The sequence below is a fragment of the Ursus maritimus genome, unplaced genomic scaffold (assembly GCF_017311325.1).
Source record: "Ursus maritimus isolate PB19 unplaced genomic scaffold, ASM1731132v1 scaffold_14, whole genome shotgun sequence".
In the NCBI taxonomy this organism is placed as follows: Eukaryota; Metazoa; Chordata; class Mammalia; order Carnivora; family Ursidae; genus Ursus; species Ursus maritimus.
The window spans coordinates 24,186,270-24,207,980 of NW_024423786.1; positions in this window are offsets into that span (position 1 = coordinate 24,186,270).

A 21,711-nucleotide genomic window follows, 5' to 3' on the forward strand; every position below is an offset into this window, starting at 1 on the left:
AAAGGCTTATACTTTTACACGCATTCAGGAGAATTCTTTGAATTATAGATCAGAAGACTATTTTACAAGCCAGCCTGTCTGATAGAGGCCCTTTACTACTTCTGTGGTTAATCCTATTTAGACAAAGTCCAAATTTTGTATCATTTCTATGCTTCTGAGCCCAGGAAAGTAATAGCGAGGTATAGATGGTTTTGTAGATATCCCATAGTACTTGCCATTTTTCGTCTATGTTCATATTTGATTTTATTTCTGTAGACTTTTAGTTATTTTGTGAGTGTTTATCTTCTACCTCCAGTTATGCTTTAAGCAGTGAAAACTATATTGTACTTAAATAAACAAGTATCCTTGTATACCCATGCATACGTTTACACACGCACACACACACACACACACACACTTTAAGAGTATAAATGTAAGTAGACTTTTCCAGCATCATTATTATGGGTACCCCTTTCATGAAATGTTATATAAATGCTGATTTACCTTAATTACAAAGCAATTATACAAATTTTCTTATATTGAACTGATGACTCATTGAACATTATATCAAAAACCAATGATGTTGGGGCACCTGGGTGGCTCAGTTGGTTAAGCATCTGCCTTCGGCTCAGGTCATGATCCCAAACTGCTGGGATCGAGCCCCACATCAGGCTCCCAGTTCAGCGGGAAGTCTACTTCTCTCTCTGCCACTCACCGCACTCATTCTCTGTCTCTCACATAAATAAATAAAATCTTAAAAAAAAAAAAACCAATGATGTACTATATCTTGGCTAACTGAATTTAAATTAAAAATAAAAAAGCTTAATAGCTAATGCTTAGCACTTAGCTAGGCACTGTGATAAGCACTTTAATATTTTTCTGAAAACAACCCTATGAAGTAGGTACCATTATCATGTCCACTTTTCAGAAGAGGAAGCCAAGGTGTAGAAGAATTAAATAATCCTCTCAAGTTACTCATCCAGTAAAATGAGAAAGAAGCGATGCAAATCCGCTTCTGTCTCTCCCCAAAAGCCTCCTGTTAGTCACTTCGCTCCTCTGTCTTTCTTAGAGATGATCTAACCAGCTCATTCACTAATGGAGGAGGCCCGGGGAGCACCATTTCTGAGCAAATTTTTAGTAATGGAGCCACGGCAAAAGCTTGGGTCTCCTGATTCTCCATCCAGTGCTTTTATTCCCCCTGCCTCTTCAAAGTTGCTTATTTTTCTCTCCAAAGTTCACAAATCCTCTTGGTTGGCAAGGGCTTCAAATATCATTTCCGCTCTTTCCCCTACCAAGAAAATCAGCAGCGTGCTGTGGTCAGAAGGGCACAGTGCTGGCTTTGGTGAATATCCTGTGTTGATAAAGACGACAAGAGAAAGCACTGTCTCTGGGAGCACTTTGAAGCCACAGGAAATCCCCAGAGGGCACAGGCTGATGGAGCCCCAGTTGCTAGTTTTGTCCTAAAATTCCCCAAGATCCTGCAAGGGGTCTCAGAGCACGTTTTGGAGCCCAGGCCCAGGCTTGCACGTGCTGTTTCTCCTGCCCCAGACCAGATGCCGTTCGTTTCGGAGTCGACATCTGGTGTTGTCAGGGTATTTAACAGTTGCTGATTGGTAATGTGAACAGAATATACTGATCGCTTTCCCCCAAGCTCTTTAAAGGAGAAAAAGAAGGAGAGGGAAAACGTTTATCTCTAATTGTATTTAAATTTGTTTGTTGCTAGTTTTGTCTCTCTCCCCATTCAACTGATCGTGATAGAGCTAAACGGTTTGCATAATTATCTGCCTAATGCCTGTCTCCATCCCCAGGACACGGACTCCACGAGGACAGGGACCGTGTCTGTTTGTTCCCCCACTGCATTCCCAGGACCTGATTTCCAATCAATCAGGGCAATAAATAGTTTTATCTAAGAGGACAAGGTCTGAGGATGACCACAAGAAAAATGCAACATCTCAGATGGATGCACTGAAGCCACAGAGCATTGTCCTCCTATAATAAGTTACTGCTAACTTCAGGGATGCAGTTCGCTTGTCTTTGAACATGTGCTATACACACAGAGAAAGATGGAAACCACTAGTGTGGAATTTGAAAAGTTAATTCTATCCTCATTAGAAAGGATGAAACAGATGAGTTCTAGAGTAGCAGACTGGAGGAAAGCTATCCAAAAGACGCTTCTTCTACCACAAATTAGGAACAACTGAGTGCTTACATATCCCCCGAGCTCAGAGCAGCCCCCGACAACTCTGACGCCCTACTTACACCAAATCCTATGTACTGATCATGGGGGACTAGCAATGTTTCTGGGGTGACCTCGATGACTCGTGGCTGCTGAGAAATGGACAGAAGAATATATTAATCCCACCTAGCTTCCTGTTCACAGGAATGCTGATGGTTAAGTCTTTGGCAAGCCATGGGGAATGGCTTGTTCAAATTTCCTCAGAAATTCTCAGTCACTAAAGTCATTTGAGTTCTACCAACGCAAGAAATAAAGATTCAAGAGTCACGTGCCAGAGAGCTGCAGAATTTGGTAATGGTGGTCCATCATTGACAGAATGAGTTCTCTTTTGTTGGGAGTGGAAATAACAGTCAGTGGTTCATGTTCTTTCTCAGTACCATCATCAAGTGCATAGTTGGGAGAAGAATATCAGACCTCTCCTCTGAAAAACAATAACAATAAAAAAATATTTTAAAGGAAGATACAGCAGTGGCTTCTCTCCCTAAAAAGTTTCATGAGTTTCCTTTCCTGGATGAAGCTGTAAGTTTTTATTCAAGAATGATAAAAGAGAGTTTGATGCTTTTTCATGAGTTCTTTATTCAGGGCACTGTCTTCCGCTAGAAAACTGAGAAAATGGTGTCTTAAAAGCCTGGGAATTTTTTTTTCCAATTTGTCCTCATTTTGGTAAAAAATTTGAAGGAAAACTAAGAATTATGTTTTTGACCTTTTCTTCTGGTTAATGGATTTTTTTTTTTAGCCCAAGTCATGTTGGCAAAAGAATTCTACACTTTGATTCCGCAGTGCATAGGCATTAGAGTATGACATGGATGTGACATTTAATGGTTCACGCCTTGCATATTAATAGAGGGGAGGTAAGAAAGAGCTGTCCTGAGGGCAAAGCAAGACTTCTATTTTTCTTCAAATGTTCATCACTTTTCTGCTCTCATCTCAGAGGGGATTATGCTGTCCGAATAGCTGTAGGCAGACATCCCTCGCAACCCAGTTGCTGCTCTGAGAAAGAGTTTAAATAACATTTTCTACAGAATTCTCATACTTACAGCTAATATTTTGGATCATTTAAAGAAAAATTTAATTGTGAACTCTTTCCACTTTTTTATTGTATGTTGCCATAACAACTAGAATCAGATTATGTTCATAAGTAACTTGGCAGAATCACATGAATCGCCCTACCCATGAATAAATCACTTATAACCTCATCCTTCCAATAAAAAATATTTTAGCTACTCACTTATTTCCTGTTCCACTCCATCCTTAGCTGAATTTGTTCTTTAGCAGTTTTGGTTTGTTTGGTTGGTTGGTTGGTTGGTTTTTTGGTGGTAATATTTGAGTTGATAACGGAACACATAACTAGTTAACTCTTGGGAAGCTTTGGGGAGATGGTCATCAGGGAATTGATAGGGGGGAAGGTGGTCATAGATCAGCTGGAAATAAATACAGTTGATAGAGATTGAATTTGTGGCTCTGACATTAGCAGCCTGGTCTCATTAACAGAACTGATTATCTTTGTTCAGGTATATAATTTTATCCTTTTACAGATATATGACCCTTTGGGTCTGCATTGAAGCTATGTATTACAGTGTGTAGAGAAAACAGGTTGACTAACTGAAAGTGAAAGATCCCTTATTAGACTCTTTTTTCCCCCAAAGAAACCTTCTTCTCATTCATCGGAAAGGAATCTGTATCCAGTGTGTTTATTAAAATGGCCATATCAGTGATGAGAGTTAATGTCTGAAGTCCTAGTCGTATCACTAAAAATAGTAGATATTATTCTCAGAACGTGGCAGAGCCATCAAAAGTACCTGGTCCATTTTACCTCTAACCAACTGTCCCTGTATCTTTGGTTATCTCTCCCAAGATCATCACATAAAGAAATAGACAGCTTACTCACAATTTAAATGCTTAGAGGGTTGCTACTCAAAGATTTGAGCTTGTCTCGCAAAAAAAAGTCATAATTTAGAAAGCTCCTGTTCTGTCCTAGGAGGAGATAATGCCTCCTTCCTTGTCCTTTCTCTCTATTCCTGCCAGCTCCAGATACATGGAGTGCCTCAAACTTTTACAGGTTAACATGATGAGTTATTATAACCGCAGGAGTAGCCACAGACACCTCAACACTGATTACTTTCTTTTCTTTGGGGGCCTGGACACTATCAGGGAAGGATAGACATTTTATTCTTCTCTCTAGGAAAAAGAGGGCATTGTTAAGTTTTCAGGAGGCTTGGGTGACCTTCTCTGTGTCTCTGTCTCTCTCAGACACACACACATACACAAAACATACTCAACACAAACTCACACACTCAGGTATGAAGGATATAGTTTTCTGTTTGGGGCCCTGTGGAAGTGTGAGCTGGATTACTTCAAAGTCAGAAGAGACGGATGCCAGCATTGAAAATTGGAGCATGGGGCAGGGTTGAGTCCCCTGAAACAGAACAAGGCTTCCCACAGAAGAAAGAAATAATGGTTTCCAGAGTGACCAAGAAGTGGTAGGGCCACCAAGTTTCACATATTTGTGAACAACTGCAAAAACTTCCATGCCTCCACTTGGCATAAAAGGAGTGGTGTTACTCACCTTTGAGTTATTATGAAGGTCATGATGAGCATTTATTTAAGTGACCACCAAGGTGGATTAAAAAGGGAAGAGGTCTTTCTCCAAGTTTTCTTTTTTTTTTTTTTTTAAGATTTTATTCATTATTTATTTGACAGAGAGCATGGAGGAGCACAAACGGGGGGGGGAGAGCAGTAGAGGGAGTGGGAGAAGCAGACTCCCTGCTGAGCAGGGAGCCTGATGCAGGCCTCGATCCCAGGACCCCTAGGATCATGACCTGAGCTGAAGGCAAACGCTTAACCGACTGAGCCACCCAGGCATCCCTCCAAGTTTTCTTGTTTGCATCAGTCTACTGAGGTAGCGGAAGTAACAGAAATGCCCAAATAATTAGGGTTCAGAGACTGTTTAATTAATTAAAATGTGTTTATACTTGCACCCAAGTGTGGAATGCAAATATATACCAATTGGAAAAATAACTGATAGAAGAGTGTAGAAGGGCATTCATGTGTGTGCTAACATTTTTCTTAGACATTTTTAAAAGCAGATCCAGAGACAAGGATTCAAGTGTGGGTGGTTTATTTAGGAAGTGAATCCAGAAAACCCAAGTAGGTGGGTGAGGAGTGACATAATAAAGGGGAGACAGCATATAAAACGTGCATTACCAAGCCAGTTATCATTGTGAGTTATGGAAACTGATCCTGGTGAGGAACCTGATAGTCCCCAGCCTCAGATTATCCTGCCTGAAGAGAAGGGAACTTGAGCAATTTATATACCAACTGACAACACTCACTATCGATGACTGTTCCCAAAGATATTAATCCTCTGGATTTCCACCCTATCCAGTGAGGTCCTAATCCCCAGAGAAAGCACTCAGGTCATTATAATTTAAGGGCATGCTATAGTGGTGATGCCCGAGGAGAAATGGCTGGGAGCCCAACAGGGTCTGCCACAGGCTGTGATGCAATCTATGTTGGTTTTAGTGACAGCAAGCCAATAGCTCTCCATTTATAATCATGCCAATAGCCTCATTTTTCTCAGCATTGGAGCCCCTTCAAGAAGTTCAAGAATTTCGCTGAAGTTCTCAAATGTGCTTTAGAAACTACACTTTTATGGTTGGAAGGGAACAGTAATGATCTATGCCATGCTACTGGCTTTTCTAATGAGGTTACTGAAATCCAGAGAAGACAAAGGATGTGTTCAGGTAGCCCCCGATGAGTGGTACAGCCTGTATTAGCAGTCAGAGGTTCTGATTTCCAGCCTAACACAGTTTTGACCAAATTGTATGGCCTTTTATACCTCTCGTCTGTGACTATTGGTCAAAAGTAGAATTCAAGCAAAATATTCAATACACCATCTGAGTTGGTGTGCTAGCAGGTGTGATATCATCGCTGGGTTATTAAAATGTAACCTTACTCTCCACCCACCCCTTGCATCTTTCTCAATGCTCCTTACAATGTTACAGCACAGATTATTAACATTCCCCCTCCCCAAAGCCTTACATTCCCTTGGCTTCACTGTGTCCCCTCAGATAGTGTCTCCTCTGCTTAGAATGGAGTTCCACGTTGTACCTTCACCAGGTATTTCTCTACCATAAAGGGTCATACTTACCTTTTCAAGTCCAAAAAATGTCACTTTCTTTATGAAAGTGTCCCTGACATCATATCACAAAGTTATAGCTTTGTCTTCTGCTCCGTTAACATTTCGTTCTTATATTTCTAATAGCATTTGCACTACAGTTTAGATGATTGTTTACCTGTTTGCTTCCTCCCTTCCTCAGTCTCTGGATTCCACATTATAATTTGCTTTAAAAGCAACAGTCTCACATCATGCATATAGGCTAGGTTTATGCTGAGGCAACAAATGACCCTAAATCTAAATGACTTAAAAAAAAATCAGTCGATTTCTTGTGTACACTTTATGTCCATCAAGGGTCAGCTAGAGTCTGTCCTCCACATTGTCATCATTTTCTTTCAAATACCCAGGCTAGCAGAGCAGAAACTATCTGAAGCATTACTCATTGCTTTGGAGGAGATTTTTTTTAAAGCATGACAAGGCATACACAAGCTTTTGAACCTTCTACATGGCAATGATGTATGTCATTGTTTTGGCTTACATAATGCTTACCATATGCCAGAATATTTGTGATCTCTCTTAATGACATTCTTTGTATTCACCTTACCTGGCACACAACAGGTGCTTAATAAATGCTTGACAAATAAATGAGTGAGTAAATGAACCAGCGAATAATTATATGCGTTTCATTAATTTGAGAAGTATAAACTATTTTGAGTACTGTAAGTTGACATACATCGAGATTATTATTTCTTTTTCTTCACAAAACGGAATCATCATCATCCTCACAGTGGTCATTATCTATTCAGCATTGTGTGCTAGGCTTCAAGCTGAGGACTTTGGAGACTCATTTAGTCGTCATAATAATCCTCTTAAAAGTACATTATTATTACTGCTATTTTTAGTTGAGAAAATTGAGGTAGAGAGAAGTTATCACTTACCCGGAATCACAGAGAAGGTAAGTGAAGGAATCAAGTCTGTACCAAGAACTGTTAGACTCTGATGCCCATGTTTCTAATCATTTTTATTATACTCCTTCCAGAACATCCCTTCATGATTTTTTAATAACCTAGCTAAGGCTAGTTCCAAAATGCCTTATAAAGGCCATGTATTACTGTCAGTCAATGGGTAAATAGGAAATCAAACCACGTTAGTACAAGGGCTGGGAGGAGTAATTTCAAGCTAGCATTGTCCAAAACTCTCTTCTAATATTTGGTATTTTGTACTTTTTCTAGCCTTTTGACACTGGATACCAACTGCAAAACCTGAGGTGTCCACTGAATGCTTGCACAAATCTTTAAAGGGGTCCAAAGTTATTATCTAGGGCAAATATGGGCTCTTGGCCCCCTGGCTGCTCATCCTGAGACTAAGGAAATTGAACTAGTCTTCTGCCTATTGAGTATCAGGTTCAGCTCGTAAACATTTCCAAAGACCACTCTGCCCCCTCGTGGAAGGGAATGTCTGCTGCTGTCCTTGGTTCTGAAATAGCAGTCCGCTGCAAGTCACAGCTGCTTCTCGTTATACCGGGACCTGACGAGAGAGCCTGCTCTGAGCTATACCAGTGTCCGAAGTTGTTCCTTGTTTCCTTTCTCTATCAATAAGCAGCAGAGCTGATTTCATGGAATTTTTATGGTTTTGTCACTTTGCTTACACTTGTTATTTTTATCTAGAAAATTGGGAACACATAAGTTTTTTTCTGTGCATTCCGATCCTACTGGTTGTAGCTGTAGGTTGTTGCAATTGTCTGAATAAAATATAGAATGATTATACTAAATGTAGAAAAATCTTGCTAGTCATGGGACTGATTTTGATATAGCACACGCCAAAACTTGGCTTACTGTAATTGATATTTTGGGGAAGAACCCACGAAAATGTTAACTATCCAATTTGCCATTCTTTACCCCATTATTAAATAAGGTATGCAGCACACAGAATACCTGGATCATATTATCTCAGTTGGTTCCCCCCAGAAATGCCAGTTTCTTTTATGCTCTTATTTATTATAGAAGGTTGGTAAAAATCATTCTTGCAGGAGTCTGTGCCTCCTGCAAAGTTGAAGATATTCTTCACTGTTAGCCCATGAACCTTTAAAAGAATTCAGTTGCAAGAAAAACTTTCTCTCAAGGAAACTTTTCTGCCTTCTTTTATCCAAAAAGAAAAATGAATATTATATAATCTAGTGTGATTTTCTGTCTGTATGAGCTGCTAGAAAATGTATAGCCAAACTCAATTTCTCTTAGTAGTAATGAGTTCATTTCAAATGCCTGATAGTGCCTGCACCCCTTCCCCTTCAAATGAACCTTATTTGATTTTTATCATTAATTGATTTATTTTGTTTTTCTATGCACAGCCTACTAAAAATTAATCTATTCATAATTTATAATTCTTCCAAATAGTCTGTTTTGCACTAAATTTTGTCATCTGCTATAAATATTTTACTGTAGAGGGAATACATACTCTACATGTATAAATAAACCATAATTCCAACTAACTTAGTCTATTCCATATAACAAGTATATTTGAAGAGTTAATATTAGAAAATAAACAGAGGGACGCCTGGGTGGCACAGTGGTTAAGCATCTGCCTTTGGCTCAGGGCGTGATCCTGGCGTTGTGGGATCGAGCCCCACATCAGGCTCCTCTGCTATGAGCCTGCTTCTTCCTCTCCCACTCCCCCTGCTTGTGTTCCCTCTCTCGCTGGCTGTCTCTGTCTCTGTCAAATAAATAAATAAAATCTTAAAAAAAAAAGATACTTAAAAAAAATAAATAAACAGGTAATCTTTATATTGCCATGGATGAAATAAACCAGGACTAGAAAATTAGGTTGGCAGGGTTCACTAGGTGTTGTCTCTTATGTAGATATTTACAGAATATAGCAAGAATACCCAAAAAGAAGCATTCTGGTGGGATTAAGAACTTGGGCTCTGACTCAGAATGTCTGCATCTTTTTCTTAATAGATGCGTGATTTGAACAAGTTGTGTGATTTTTTTGGTCTTTTTCCTTATCTGTGAGAAAGATTGGTGACTAAATGAGACATAAAGGGGACTGGAACATAGTAAGCACTCAATAAATGTTGGCTGCACCTATCCCTATAATAACACAATGGTAACAACTACTATTATTATTACTATTACAACTAGTATTCTTCCCTGACCACCCTGTTTAAAATTGTAAGACAAACTAACAAAACAACACTCCTTAACTCCCTTCCCAATTTTATTTTTTTTTCATGGCACTTACCACCATCATGTATGTTGTGTGTCTACTCACTTGTTCATTTTTCTGTCTCCCCGACTAGAATGATTTTTATTTGTTGTTTGTTTGTTTTGTTTTCTTCCATAGTCTCAGTACGTAGTCAGTGGCTGGCATGTAGTAGGTTCTTAATAAGTAGTTGATGAATGAATGAGTACATAGTTCATCCTAAGTAACTGTTTTCAATAGTATTCCGTGGGAGGTGAAATTCTTTATCCAGAACCTAAAAATGATAACAAAAAGGTTAGACGGCACTACCCAAACCCTACTATGGAATGAGAATATTCCTCGTAGAGCCAACGTGAGCCTAATTATTTGTTACAACTGCAAATACCACACAGTGAGTTTTGAAGATCAATTTTAATACTCCTTTAAAAAAATTGATGAAAGCTTTAACCCGTGTGACTGAGAGAGCTTCTTGCCGCATCGCCATGCTGTCTGTTGTTAGAGACTCTGGAGCCCGCGTACTTCAACTCTTTGAGCAGCATGTTCGTGTGGCCACAGCCTAGTTGATGATAATGTTCAGTATTAGCAAATCTTGTTTTATCATCTAATCCCTGCTGATCTTCTCTATCAAGTTTCTTGCTGTTCTGCCTGGAAATGGCCATTCTTTGTATCAGAGTTGTTATTATTCTCTTAATTGGTAACTCCAAAAAGCTCAGACCATATGAACATAGAATCCCCGTTGACCACATTGTCCAGGTGCCCACCTGGTTTGACCTCCAGCATCACCATTTACTGAGCAATGGCCCTCATCTAATTACTCATATCTATTAGTCTGTGTATTTGTGAAATGGGACTGAGAAACAACCCTGAATCATGAGGCTGATGTGAGGATGATATGAAATAAACCACATAAAATGCCAAGTACACAGTAAATACTCAGTAAATATCACATATTATTATATATCCCTAATTTGGCACACCATCGTTTTAGATGCTGTAGGATTTTTAACTTGATTCTTAGCATCAATGTGACAAAATTGTCTTTTCTGCCTCGCTTGTCAGTGTTCTTTTTTCTTTCTAATAGAATTTATTTCCCTACCACCTCCCTCCCCTCAAAAACCAAATAATAGGAAAACTTACCTCATATTTATTTGTACCTTAACTTGTTTAAAATGGTTCTGGGTTGTCTATAAAACAAAGTTCCTTTTAGGAGATGAGGTTTTCAAATTTTTCCTCAGCCTTTTGTCCAAAAATGAATATTATGTAACTCAGTGTGGTTTTCTCTGTCTTAACGGGGTCCAGCCTCTGGGAAAATGTCTGTATGCAGCAAAAATGAACTCATTCCAAGGTATCCTTCTTGCACTATGTGTGATATATAAGAGATACTTCAAAGAGTAAGGGCTTGAGGGGCAGAACGTTGATATATACATGCCTGTATCCCATAAAACTATACTTTTTAAATTCACTTGATCGAGATGCTTCAGGCATATATGATAAGTTTTGGAGTCACTGGTTATACAGGAAACAAGGTTTGGGATTTGTACTCTTAGGCTTGACATTGGTCTCATCAGAAATATATCTGAACACAAGGGGTAAAAAGGAAGGGGGAGAAGTGGTAGTTTTTTAATTTGGAAACCACAGGCTTATGGAAAAATCTAAATTGTGTTTTGAAAACTTCTTTACAAATGAGTGCTCAACTTTAAGACTCAGAGCAGCAGTGTGTTTACTGTAGTTCTCACTGCCCTGCTGTGAACCCCCAAGTACCCCTGACCAGAAAAAAAAAGCATGCTCTCCCATAAATCAGCCAGGTAATTAGAGCTGAAGGTTTTATTTAGAAATAAACACACTGACTCTGAATAGAAATTATTTATCAAGCATTGACAAATTACTTGTAACAAAGCAAAGGCATTCAAGAATTTTATACTTGATGACAATATCAACAAGGAAATAGTGTGTCAAAAAGAAAATGCACATTAATGAAGTCAGTTCTTGGTAGCCAAAGGTCAGGATTTGAATTGGAGAAAGCGCTTTGGGAATTTTCTTTGTGTGTTGTTTGTTTGGGCATTGGTGGTGAGGGGGTGCTGTTTTATTTTCTTTTTCGTCCATGAAATCATGTAGATAAGAGCAAGATTGAACTCTAGTGGTGAAAAGCCCAAACTACAGGCTATTTAAAAATCCTTCTACATATGAAATAATAGCCCCGGAATGCTGTACCTAAATAAAGAGGTTCAGGACGTTGTAAGCCCCAGCGACAGCAGCAGACTTGATCCTAAAAGAAGAGTCTGTTTGAAAGTACCCAGGTTCCTCCCATATGGTGTGGCTGTTATGGCTACATCAAGGCAGCACGCTGTTCTAGGGCAAATGCCAAGGGACGGTATTTTTAGATTTCTCAAAAGCAACCACTGAATATATATGAATCTACAAGGATAGCATTCATGAAGTAATGTGCTGAAAATAAATTTTATTAAGAATTCCTTAAGTCAACCTTGACTATAACCATGTTAATAAAGAACAGGCCCAGCCTGAGTTTCATTCAATCCACAAACATGAATTGAGCCCCTTCTCTGTTGAGAGACTGTTGGAGGACATAAAGAGGTATTGGACAAGTGTCTTGCCTTCCTGCGTGGAAGGTAATAGAGGCATAGAGGACTCGCAAAGTCAGGTTTGCCAGACTTCCTCTGACGACTGCTGTGAACAGCACCCACCCATCCCTTGGAATTGTGTGCTACAATATCGGAACGTGGTCCTTGCACCATATCACACTGTGTCTGAATACCTTGCTCTGACTTGAAGCTAGGATCCTCATGGATTTCATTCAGGAAAACATATCTAAGTGTATAAAATCTGTGTATCATTCAGAGATAGGGGAATCATTTGCTCTTGTTGGTTGGATGGTTACTTTTTGTCCTCTAAAATTTAAGTGGGCTGGTCAGCAGCTTAGGCTTATTGCTGAGGTTGCCACGGGGCAGGATTTCCAGAGCATATTCGGCAGAAAATGGAGTTGGATATGTGTCAGTGTACCAGTCTAAAATGGGGAGGGGAAGAGGAAATACATCTTCTTATGTATCTAAATATCAGGATGGGGCGGATCTGGCTTCAGGGTTGACTGGATTTAGAACCTTAAATCCCATACGGTTATTATTTGTCCCTGTTATTCCCAGTTATTCGCTTTTCCCTCCTCTTTTTCTCTCCATCTCTCAACTAAGTCTCCCCCTGAATGTTGGCTTTTCTTCTGCCACAGACAGGCTTTCTCCACGTAGCAAGGAGTGTATAACAGAGCACTTAAAGTTACAGCCTGAGAGACAAGGGCAGTCTGTTTTCCAGATCTACCCTTTAATTCTTAGGGATATGTTCTGACAGGCCTGGCTTGGTTCATGTGCCCACCCTTTAGCCAGATTATGAGGCATATAATTTGCCAAGCATGGGTCATATGTTTGCCTACCCTTATGTCAGGATGCAAAGTGTTTGCATCAGAAAAAGGAAGGGTAGAATTATTGCATGACAGGTGACCATCCTAGCTTAAGTCTGCTCAAGACTCAAGTCCCCTACTAAGGGACTCTTGGGGAAGGGATTCTGTGCAGATATATATTTAAGAAATTTTAAAATAAAATTAATCCAGTTCCTTTACTTCAAGACTGCTCAGAACCTTTAATATGGGGGTGTCTGGGTGGCTCAGTCATTAAGCGTCTGCCTTCAGCTCAGGGCGTGATCCTGGAGTCCTGGGATTGAGCCCCACATCGGGCTCCTCTGCTGGGAGCCTGCTTCTTCCTCTCCCACTCCCCCTGCTTGTCTTCCCTCTCTCACTGGCTGTCTCTCTCTCTGTCAAATAAATAAATAAAATCTTTCAAAAAAATAAGAACCTTTAATATGGTAATCACATAGTGAATTTTCATGAACTGGATATGAAAAACAACATTTATTAATCTTTGTTGTCCCCATGATACTTTTTTCACAACTAAGTGTGCAGGTATTTGGAAAATATAACTCCAGAGAAACAACACTCATAAAGCTTATAGATTGTTTCCACTCATAAACGTTAAATGTTGTCACCCTAGGTTTCTGTCCTATGCAATCAGGTTGTGTGGTTAATAGAGCTATTCTGATTTCTATTTCACATTTTCTCGTTTGTTTAACAAATGTTTATTGGGTGCTTCAGCATGGTTCTAGGCACTGGGAACATCAGTGAATAAAACAGATAATAAGTGAGCCCCCACAGAATAATATCCTCATATAGAGACACTGCCAAAAATTAGATACACAATGGTAGGTGATAATGACTGCTCCAAAGAGAACTAAAGCAGAGTAGGGAAAAGAGAATAAAGGAGGAGCTAGAATAGTGGGCTGGTCATGGGAGACCTCTCAGGAGGTGACATTGGAATGCAGGCTTACCTGCAATGCAGGAGCTGCCACTCAAACATCTGGAGATGGAGCATTCCAGGCCAGTATGTGCAGAGGCTCTGGGATAGAAACACACCAGCATACTTGGGGTAACGCAGAAGGCCAAGGATCAAGGGAGTCAGGAAACATTTACTATTACCATGTTGTGGGGAAAGGGGAAAAGATTTGAGCGAACAGGTGAGAGTCTGAGCTGCTAAGCTGTGCTGGGCAAACCAAGCCGGCATCTGTGGGAAACATTTTTGCAGATGGATGATAGGGAAGAACTTAAGAGACTGTGGTGGTTTAGGTAATGTGGACATAAGCTAGGGCAGTAGCAGTGGGAAAGAAAGGAGGAAATCACTCAGCCTCCTATTACCAGATTGGTGTAACTACACACCCTTAGAGGGAGAGGAAGGATTGGGATGGGTGAATAGAGTTAACATCCTACATCCCAGTGCAATCACACATGGAGAAAGCAAGAAGACTGGTACACGAAGAGCTCAGTGATGAGTGGATTACTAAGGGCTTAAGTACCCAAAGAGCGGAAGATAAGGTCACAAAGGTTAGTGTGCATTTGGTGCAGAGACTACTGGGAACTACTGAAGGTTTTTGACCTAGAGAATGACCTGATCAGTGCAAATGTTTGAGGCACATGGATGTCTTTTGTTTTCCCCAGCTCATATCAACCCTTCACTGCTTTATGCCCCAGTCCCTCTGGACCCCGATGTAAGGCAAGGAACTGAGGTGCTTATTTGAACAAAGGCACTAATCATTAATAATGTCTAAATTCCAGAAGCTGCCACTTTCAACTCTCAAGCATTGGAAAGAAATTAATGACATTTCAAGACCTTAGGTTGAATAAGATAGAGTGATACCAAGAGGCACTATAGCACAGTGGTTTATAGTAGGAACTCGGTCTGGTTCTGGCCTTTCCTAGCTGAGTGATGGTCGAAAGGCTCTCTGTGAATCAGATGCCGCATCTATAAAATGGAAATAATAGTGGGACTTAGATAAACTATTTTTATGAAAATTAAATTAAAAAGCCATGCAAAATGTTTAGAGTGGTAACCAACACTCTAAAAACAAAATGGTACTATCTTTGTTAAGTCGACTTTTCTACTTATCCTCACTCTCCATGTTCCAAATCCCCACCTACCACCGTGACAGATCATCAAGTAAAAACTAAGGAAGGAAAAGCTAAATTGATGCTCATAATAACAGAAAGAGAAGGAAAAAGCCACTGGACTTGGGGTTAGAGAAAATGGTGGGGAGGCAGGGAGAGGAGCTTGATGTTTTAAAGCTGGACTGCCTAATATGGTAAAATTAATTTAAATAAGGTAAAATTTAAAATCCAGTTCCTCAACCATGCTGCTCTTGCTTCAGTGTGCAATGACCACAGTGGCTAGCTGTAACTCAGCAGATTCTATGCACACACCTAATTCTCTCCAGCTCTAAGTCTAGTGGCATAACAGCTCATTTGTTTTTACTGAATAGTATCCCATTGTATGGATGTATCTCAGTTTATCTATTTATCTACTTTTTTAAGATTTTATTTATTTATTTATTTGTCAGAGAGAGAGCACGAGCAGGGGGAGAGGCAAGCAGAGGGAGAAGCAGGCTCCTCACTGAGCAAGGAGCTCGATGCAGGACTCGATCCCAGGACCCTGGGGTCATGACCTGAGCGGAAGGCAGATGCTTAGCTGACTGAGCCACCCAGGCGCCCCCTATTTACCTATTGAAGGACTTCTTGGTTGCATTCAGTTTGTGTTGATTATAAATAAAGTGGCTATCAACATTCACGTGTTGGGTTTTATGTGGACATGCATTTTCTTACTGGTTCAGTAAATATCTGGAAGCAACATTATTAGAACAATTAGTAAGCCTATTTTAGCTTTGTAAGAAAGAGCAAAAGTCTTCGAAAGTGGCTATACTATTTTTGCATTCACCCCAACAGTGAATGAGACTTCCTGTTGCTCCACATCCTTGCTAGCAATGGATGTTGTCCATTTTTTGGATTTTAGTCATTCTAATAGTTATATAGTAGTATCTCACTGTTGTTTTAATTCGCATTTATGTAATGACAAATGACATTTAACATATTTGCCATCTTTATATTCTTTTTGGTGAAGTCCAGTTCAAATCTTTGGCTCATATTTTCCTTGGGTTGCTTCTTTTCTTATTGTTAAGTTTTAACATATGATCATATATTGTAGATACAAGTCCAATATTACATATACAGTTTGAAAATATTATCTCCCAATATGTTGCTTGTCTTTTCATTCCCTTAACAGTATCTCTTGCAGAACAGAGGTCTTTATTTTCATAAAGTCAACTCATCAATTTTTTCTTCTACACATTATGGTTTTGGCATTGTATCTAAAAGCTCATTATCAAACTCAAAGTCATGTAGATTTTCTTGTGTTTTTCCTAAAAGATTTATAGTTTTGCCTTTTACATTTAGATCTATGATATACTTTGAGATAACTTTTGGGAACCTTGTCAGAGCTGTTTCTAGGTTTGTATTTTTATATAGACATCTGGTTGTTCCCACATCAGTTGTTGAAAAGACTATCTTTTCTGTATTGATTTACCTTGCACCTTTGATAAAAATCAATCAACTATATTTGGGTAAGTCTTTTTCTCTTCCTTTGATCTGTGTGTCTGTCCTTTTGCCAGTACCATGTTTTCTTGATTTCTGTAACTTTATAGTAAATCTTAAAATCAGGTAGTGCGAGTCCTCCAACTTTGTTCTTCTTCAGTATGGTTTTCGCTATTTTAGGTGTTTTTTTTTTTTTCCAAATAAACTTTAGAGTCAGTTTGTTCATATCTACATTTCTTGCTGGAATTTTTATTAAAATTGTGTTGAATTTAGAAATCAATTTGGGAAGAATCGCCAGCTGAATAATATGGAGTCTTCCTATCCAGGAACATGGACTCTCTCTCTATTTATTTATATCTTCGTTGATTTCTTTCATCAGAATTTTGTAGTATTTTACATTTAGATCCTATAAATATTTTGTTAAATTTATACCTAAATGTGTGTGTGTGTGTGTGTGTGCGTGTGTGTGTGTTGCAACTGTGAGTGGAATTTTTTTCAAATTCCACTTGTTCAAATAAGATACCTAGGAATAAACCTAACTGAAGAGGTAAAATACCTGTACTCTGAAAACTATAAAACACCAATGAAAGAAATTGAAGAGGACACAAAGAAATGAAAAGACATTCTATGTTCATGGATTGGAAGCATAATAATTGTTAAAATGTCTATGCAACCCAAAGCAATCTATACATGTAATGCAATCCCTATCAAAATACCAATAGCATTTTTCACAGAGCCAGAACAAACAATCCTAAAATTTGTATGGAACCACAAAAGACACCAAACAGCCAAAGCAACCTTGAAAAAAAAAAAAAAAAAAAGCAAACCTGGTGGCATCACAATTCTGCACTTCAAGTTATATTATAAAGCTGTAGTGATCAGAGCAGTATGGTAGTGGCACAAAAATAGGAACATAGATCAATAGAACAGAATAGAAAACCCAGAAATGAACCCACAATTACGTGGAAAATTAATCTTTGACAAATCAGGAAAGAAGATCCAATGGGAAAAAGATAGTTTCTTCAACAAATGGTGTTGGGAAATCTGGACAGTGACATGTAAAAGATTGAAACTGGACCACCCTTCAAAATGGATTGAAGACCTAAATGTGAGACCTGAAGCCATAAAAATCCTACGAGAGAACATAGGCAATAACTTTTTTGACATCAGCCATAGCAACAGATTTCTAGACGTGGCTCTCAAGACAAAGGAAACAAAACCAAAAATAAACTGTTGGGACTACATCAAAATAAAAAGCTTCCCCACAGTGAAGGAAACAGTCAACAAAAACTAAAAGACACCTATGGAATAGGAGTATTTGCAGATGACATATCTGATAAAGGGTTAGTATCTAAAATATATACAGAACTTACAAAACTGAACACCCCCCAAAAATGAATAATCCAATTAAAAAAAGACAGAAGATGTGAATACACATCTTTCCAAAGAAGCCGTACAGATGGCCAAAAGACACATGAGAAGATGCTCAACATCATTTATCCTCAGGGCAATGCAAATCAAAGCTACAACGAGCTGTCACGTCACACCTGTCAGAATGGCTGAAATGAAGAACACAAGAAACAACAGACGTTGGTGAGGACGTGGAGAAAGGGGAACCCTCTTACGCTGTTGGTGGGAATGAAAATGGGTGCAGCACTCTGGAAAACGAATTAAATGGGTGCTAGGGATTAAGGAGGGCACTTGTGATGAGCCTCAGGTGATGGATGGAATTACTGAATCATTATATTGTATACCTGAAACTAATATTACACTGAACGGTAACTAACTGGAATCTAAATAAAAACTATGTTCATGATAAATACTGGCCTGTACTTATCCTTTCATGGTTAACGTCTTATCTAGTTTTGATATAAGGGCAGTGCTAAACTCAAGAATATTTCAGACTTTTGAAATATTCCCTCTGCTGGTGTTTTCTGGAAGGGATTATAAATAATAAGTATAATTTCTACCTTAAAAGTTTGCTTAAATTAATCAGTGAACTCATTGGAGGTCTAGCTTTCTGTTTTTTGAAAGGCTGTTAATTATTGATTCAAGTTTTTTAAGTGGATATAGGGCTATTCTGGTTATCTGTTTATCCACGTGCATTTTGGTAGTTTGTGTCTTTCCAGAAATTGGTCTGTTTCATCTAAGTTAGCAAATTTGTGCCCATTGACCTGTTCATAACATTCCTTTATTATCTTTTAAGTGTCCAAGGAGTCAATAGGAATGAATCTTTTTTCATCTCCGATGTCATAATTTGTGTCTTTTCTCCTTTTTTTCTTGGTTAGCCTGACTAGAGGTTTATCAATTTTATTGATTTTTTTCAGAGAATTAGCTTTTGATTTCATGGATTTTCTTCATTGCTCTATGTTTCACTCTCATTGATTTTTGTTCTGATTTTTATTATTTCTTTTCTTAGGTTTGCTTTAGATTTAAACTGCGCTTCTTTCTCTAGTTTTCTATTGAAGAATTTTAGATTATAGATGTTAGAGTCCTCTTCTAATATGTGCATTTAATGCTACAAATTTCCTTCTAAGAACTATTTTCATTATATCCCACGTATTTTGATGTTGTATTTTTATTTTCATTTAGTTCAAAATATTTTTATAAATTTCTCTTGAGACTTCTTTGACCTATGGTTGATTTAAAAGTGTGTTAATTTTCAGATATATGGGAATTTTTTCAAATATCTTCCTTGTATTGATTTCTAGTTTAATTCCATTGTTGTCTGAGGACATATTTTGCATAAATTCTATTGTTTTAAATCTCTGAAGGTGTGTTTTATGCCCTAGGATGTGGTTTCTCTTGGTGAATGCTCTATGTGAATGTGAGAAGGGCGTACATTCTGCTGTTCTTAGATGGATTATTCTATAAATTCAATTAGATCAAGTTGGTTGGTTGTGCTATTCAAACGACTACATCCTCATGATTTTCTGCCTGCTTGATCTGTCATGTACTGACAGAGGGATATTGAAGTATCCACCTGTAGTGGTGGATTTCTCTGTTTTCCTTACAGTTGTCTTGGTTTTTGCTTCATGTATTTTGATACTCTCTTCATAGATGCATATTCATTTAAAATTGCCATGTCTCTTTGGAGAATTTTACCTTTTATAAATAGGTAATGCCCCTCTATATCCCTGATAATCATTCTTGCTTTCAAATCTGCCTTATCTGAAATTAACTTAGCCACTCCTTCTTTTCATTAATATTAGTTTGGTACATCCTTTGCCACTCCTTTTCTTTCTTTTTTTTAAAGATATCATATATTTATTTGACAAAGAGGGCTAGAAAGCACAAGCAGGGGGGGAGTGGCAGAGAGAGAGAGAGAGAGAGAGAGGGAAGCAGGGAACCCAACTCAGGGCTTGATCCCAGGATCCCGGAATCATGACCTGAGCCAAAGGCAGACACTTAACCAACCTAGCCACCCAGGCACCCCTATTTTGCCATCCCTTTTCTTTTAGCTTGAATCTATTAAGACTAAAAAGATCAAGGTTCTAGACATTTTGGTTTCTAGTGAGGGTTCTCTTTCTGTTTTGCAGATGGTCATCTTCTCTGTATGTCCTCACATGGCCTTTCTTTGGTGCATCCACATAGAGTGGGTAGGGAAGGACAGAGGGAGGGCATTCTAATATCTCTTCTTATAGGACACTAATCCTACTAGATCAAGAGCCCATGCTTATGACCTCATCTAACCATAATTACTTCCTTAGAGGGCCCATCTACAAATACAGCCATGCTAAGAGTTAAGGCTTCAACATATGAATTTTGAGGAAACACATTCATTCCATCACAAATACTGTATTTCATTCCATCAGCTAGAGAGAGCTGAGGGAAATGCTCTTATCACAACTAAGATAACTGAGGTAAGACTTTGAAAAAGTCTTTTCCCCTAGACTGCAGACCTTTGTTATGTAGAAGGCTCTAGACAAATTTCACAATAATTATTCTTTCTCTACCTCTTCCAGAGTCACAAGGATATTTTTCTTAGACCTTCACTATGAGAATCTGGTGGATTCCTAGATACAGAAGCCCCAGAATTATCTGGGTCTTCTGAAGACTGTGGCACCCAGGAGTTTCTCACTCTAAAGCTAGTCCACACTCAGCCTCCAGCAGTTCTTCAAAGTTTTCAAATAAATGTTCTCACCGGTTTATAGCTCCAGCAGCTTCTTCCCCAGATAAGCAGATGTCGACTGTGTCTCTCTGGATGACCCTGTCTCTTTGTATTTGGGAGTGACAACTTCAGTACTCTGATGCGTACAACAAATTCCTTGATTTCCAGTTTGTCTGTATTTTTCCTGGCGTAATAATGAGAATGTTAACTCCCACGCTCTTACCTTTCTAAGCTGAAACCAGAAGGGATGGTATAGATTTAAACAAAATCCCCATAGCTGCTACAGCGCTGGGACAAGTTTCATAGCATAGAAGAGATGCCTTAGATTCCCAGCTCTTCTGCAGCCTCTATCCACTTTGAAATAAACAACTGGAAGCTGTAACAACTGACTCATCCATCCTTTTGGGCTCATATTCACAGGCAGCTATTTGAGAAAGGGACCCTGTTACCTTTCCTTTCTACCATGAAGGTTGTAACCCTGAGGTTACAGAGATGGTTATTTATGTGGGTCCTCAGCAAACAGCTTCTGTGACTCCTTTTCTATTTCCTGTACTTCCTCGCACAGAAGATTGGGTGAATTTATGTTTATATGATGTTCTCAGACCGTCCTGTTGTTTAACAAGGCACTTAGCCCCCAAGCAGTGCTCTCTTTCCCTCCAAATGAATTCTGGAAAAACCTGGGTCTTGACCATGAGTGATAGGCACCTAATTCAAAACTGTTCTGGATTTTTCTTGTGCTTGGTGGCTGTTTTTATGGAGCAGAAATAAATGTTGAGGCCTGCCTCTCATTAGCTTGTTCTTCACATATTCAAAAGTTACAAGGTCATTACCACAGAAGGTACAATCACGTACAGTCACCTCATTTATAAAAGCAGTCTCCACGGAACACAGGCGTGTGGGGCTTGATGTGTGTATTAGCTGAGGAGGGGCATTTGTTACTTACGAAAAGCCACAGGGATCACATAACAGAACACAGACATAAAACCCAGACTCTCTGTGCTCTATATAAAATGGAAAGAAAGCCACGAGAGAAAAATAGGATCCATCACTTATGCTCTGCCCTAAGTTGTCTGGGTGGTTTATGATCATTCATTAGT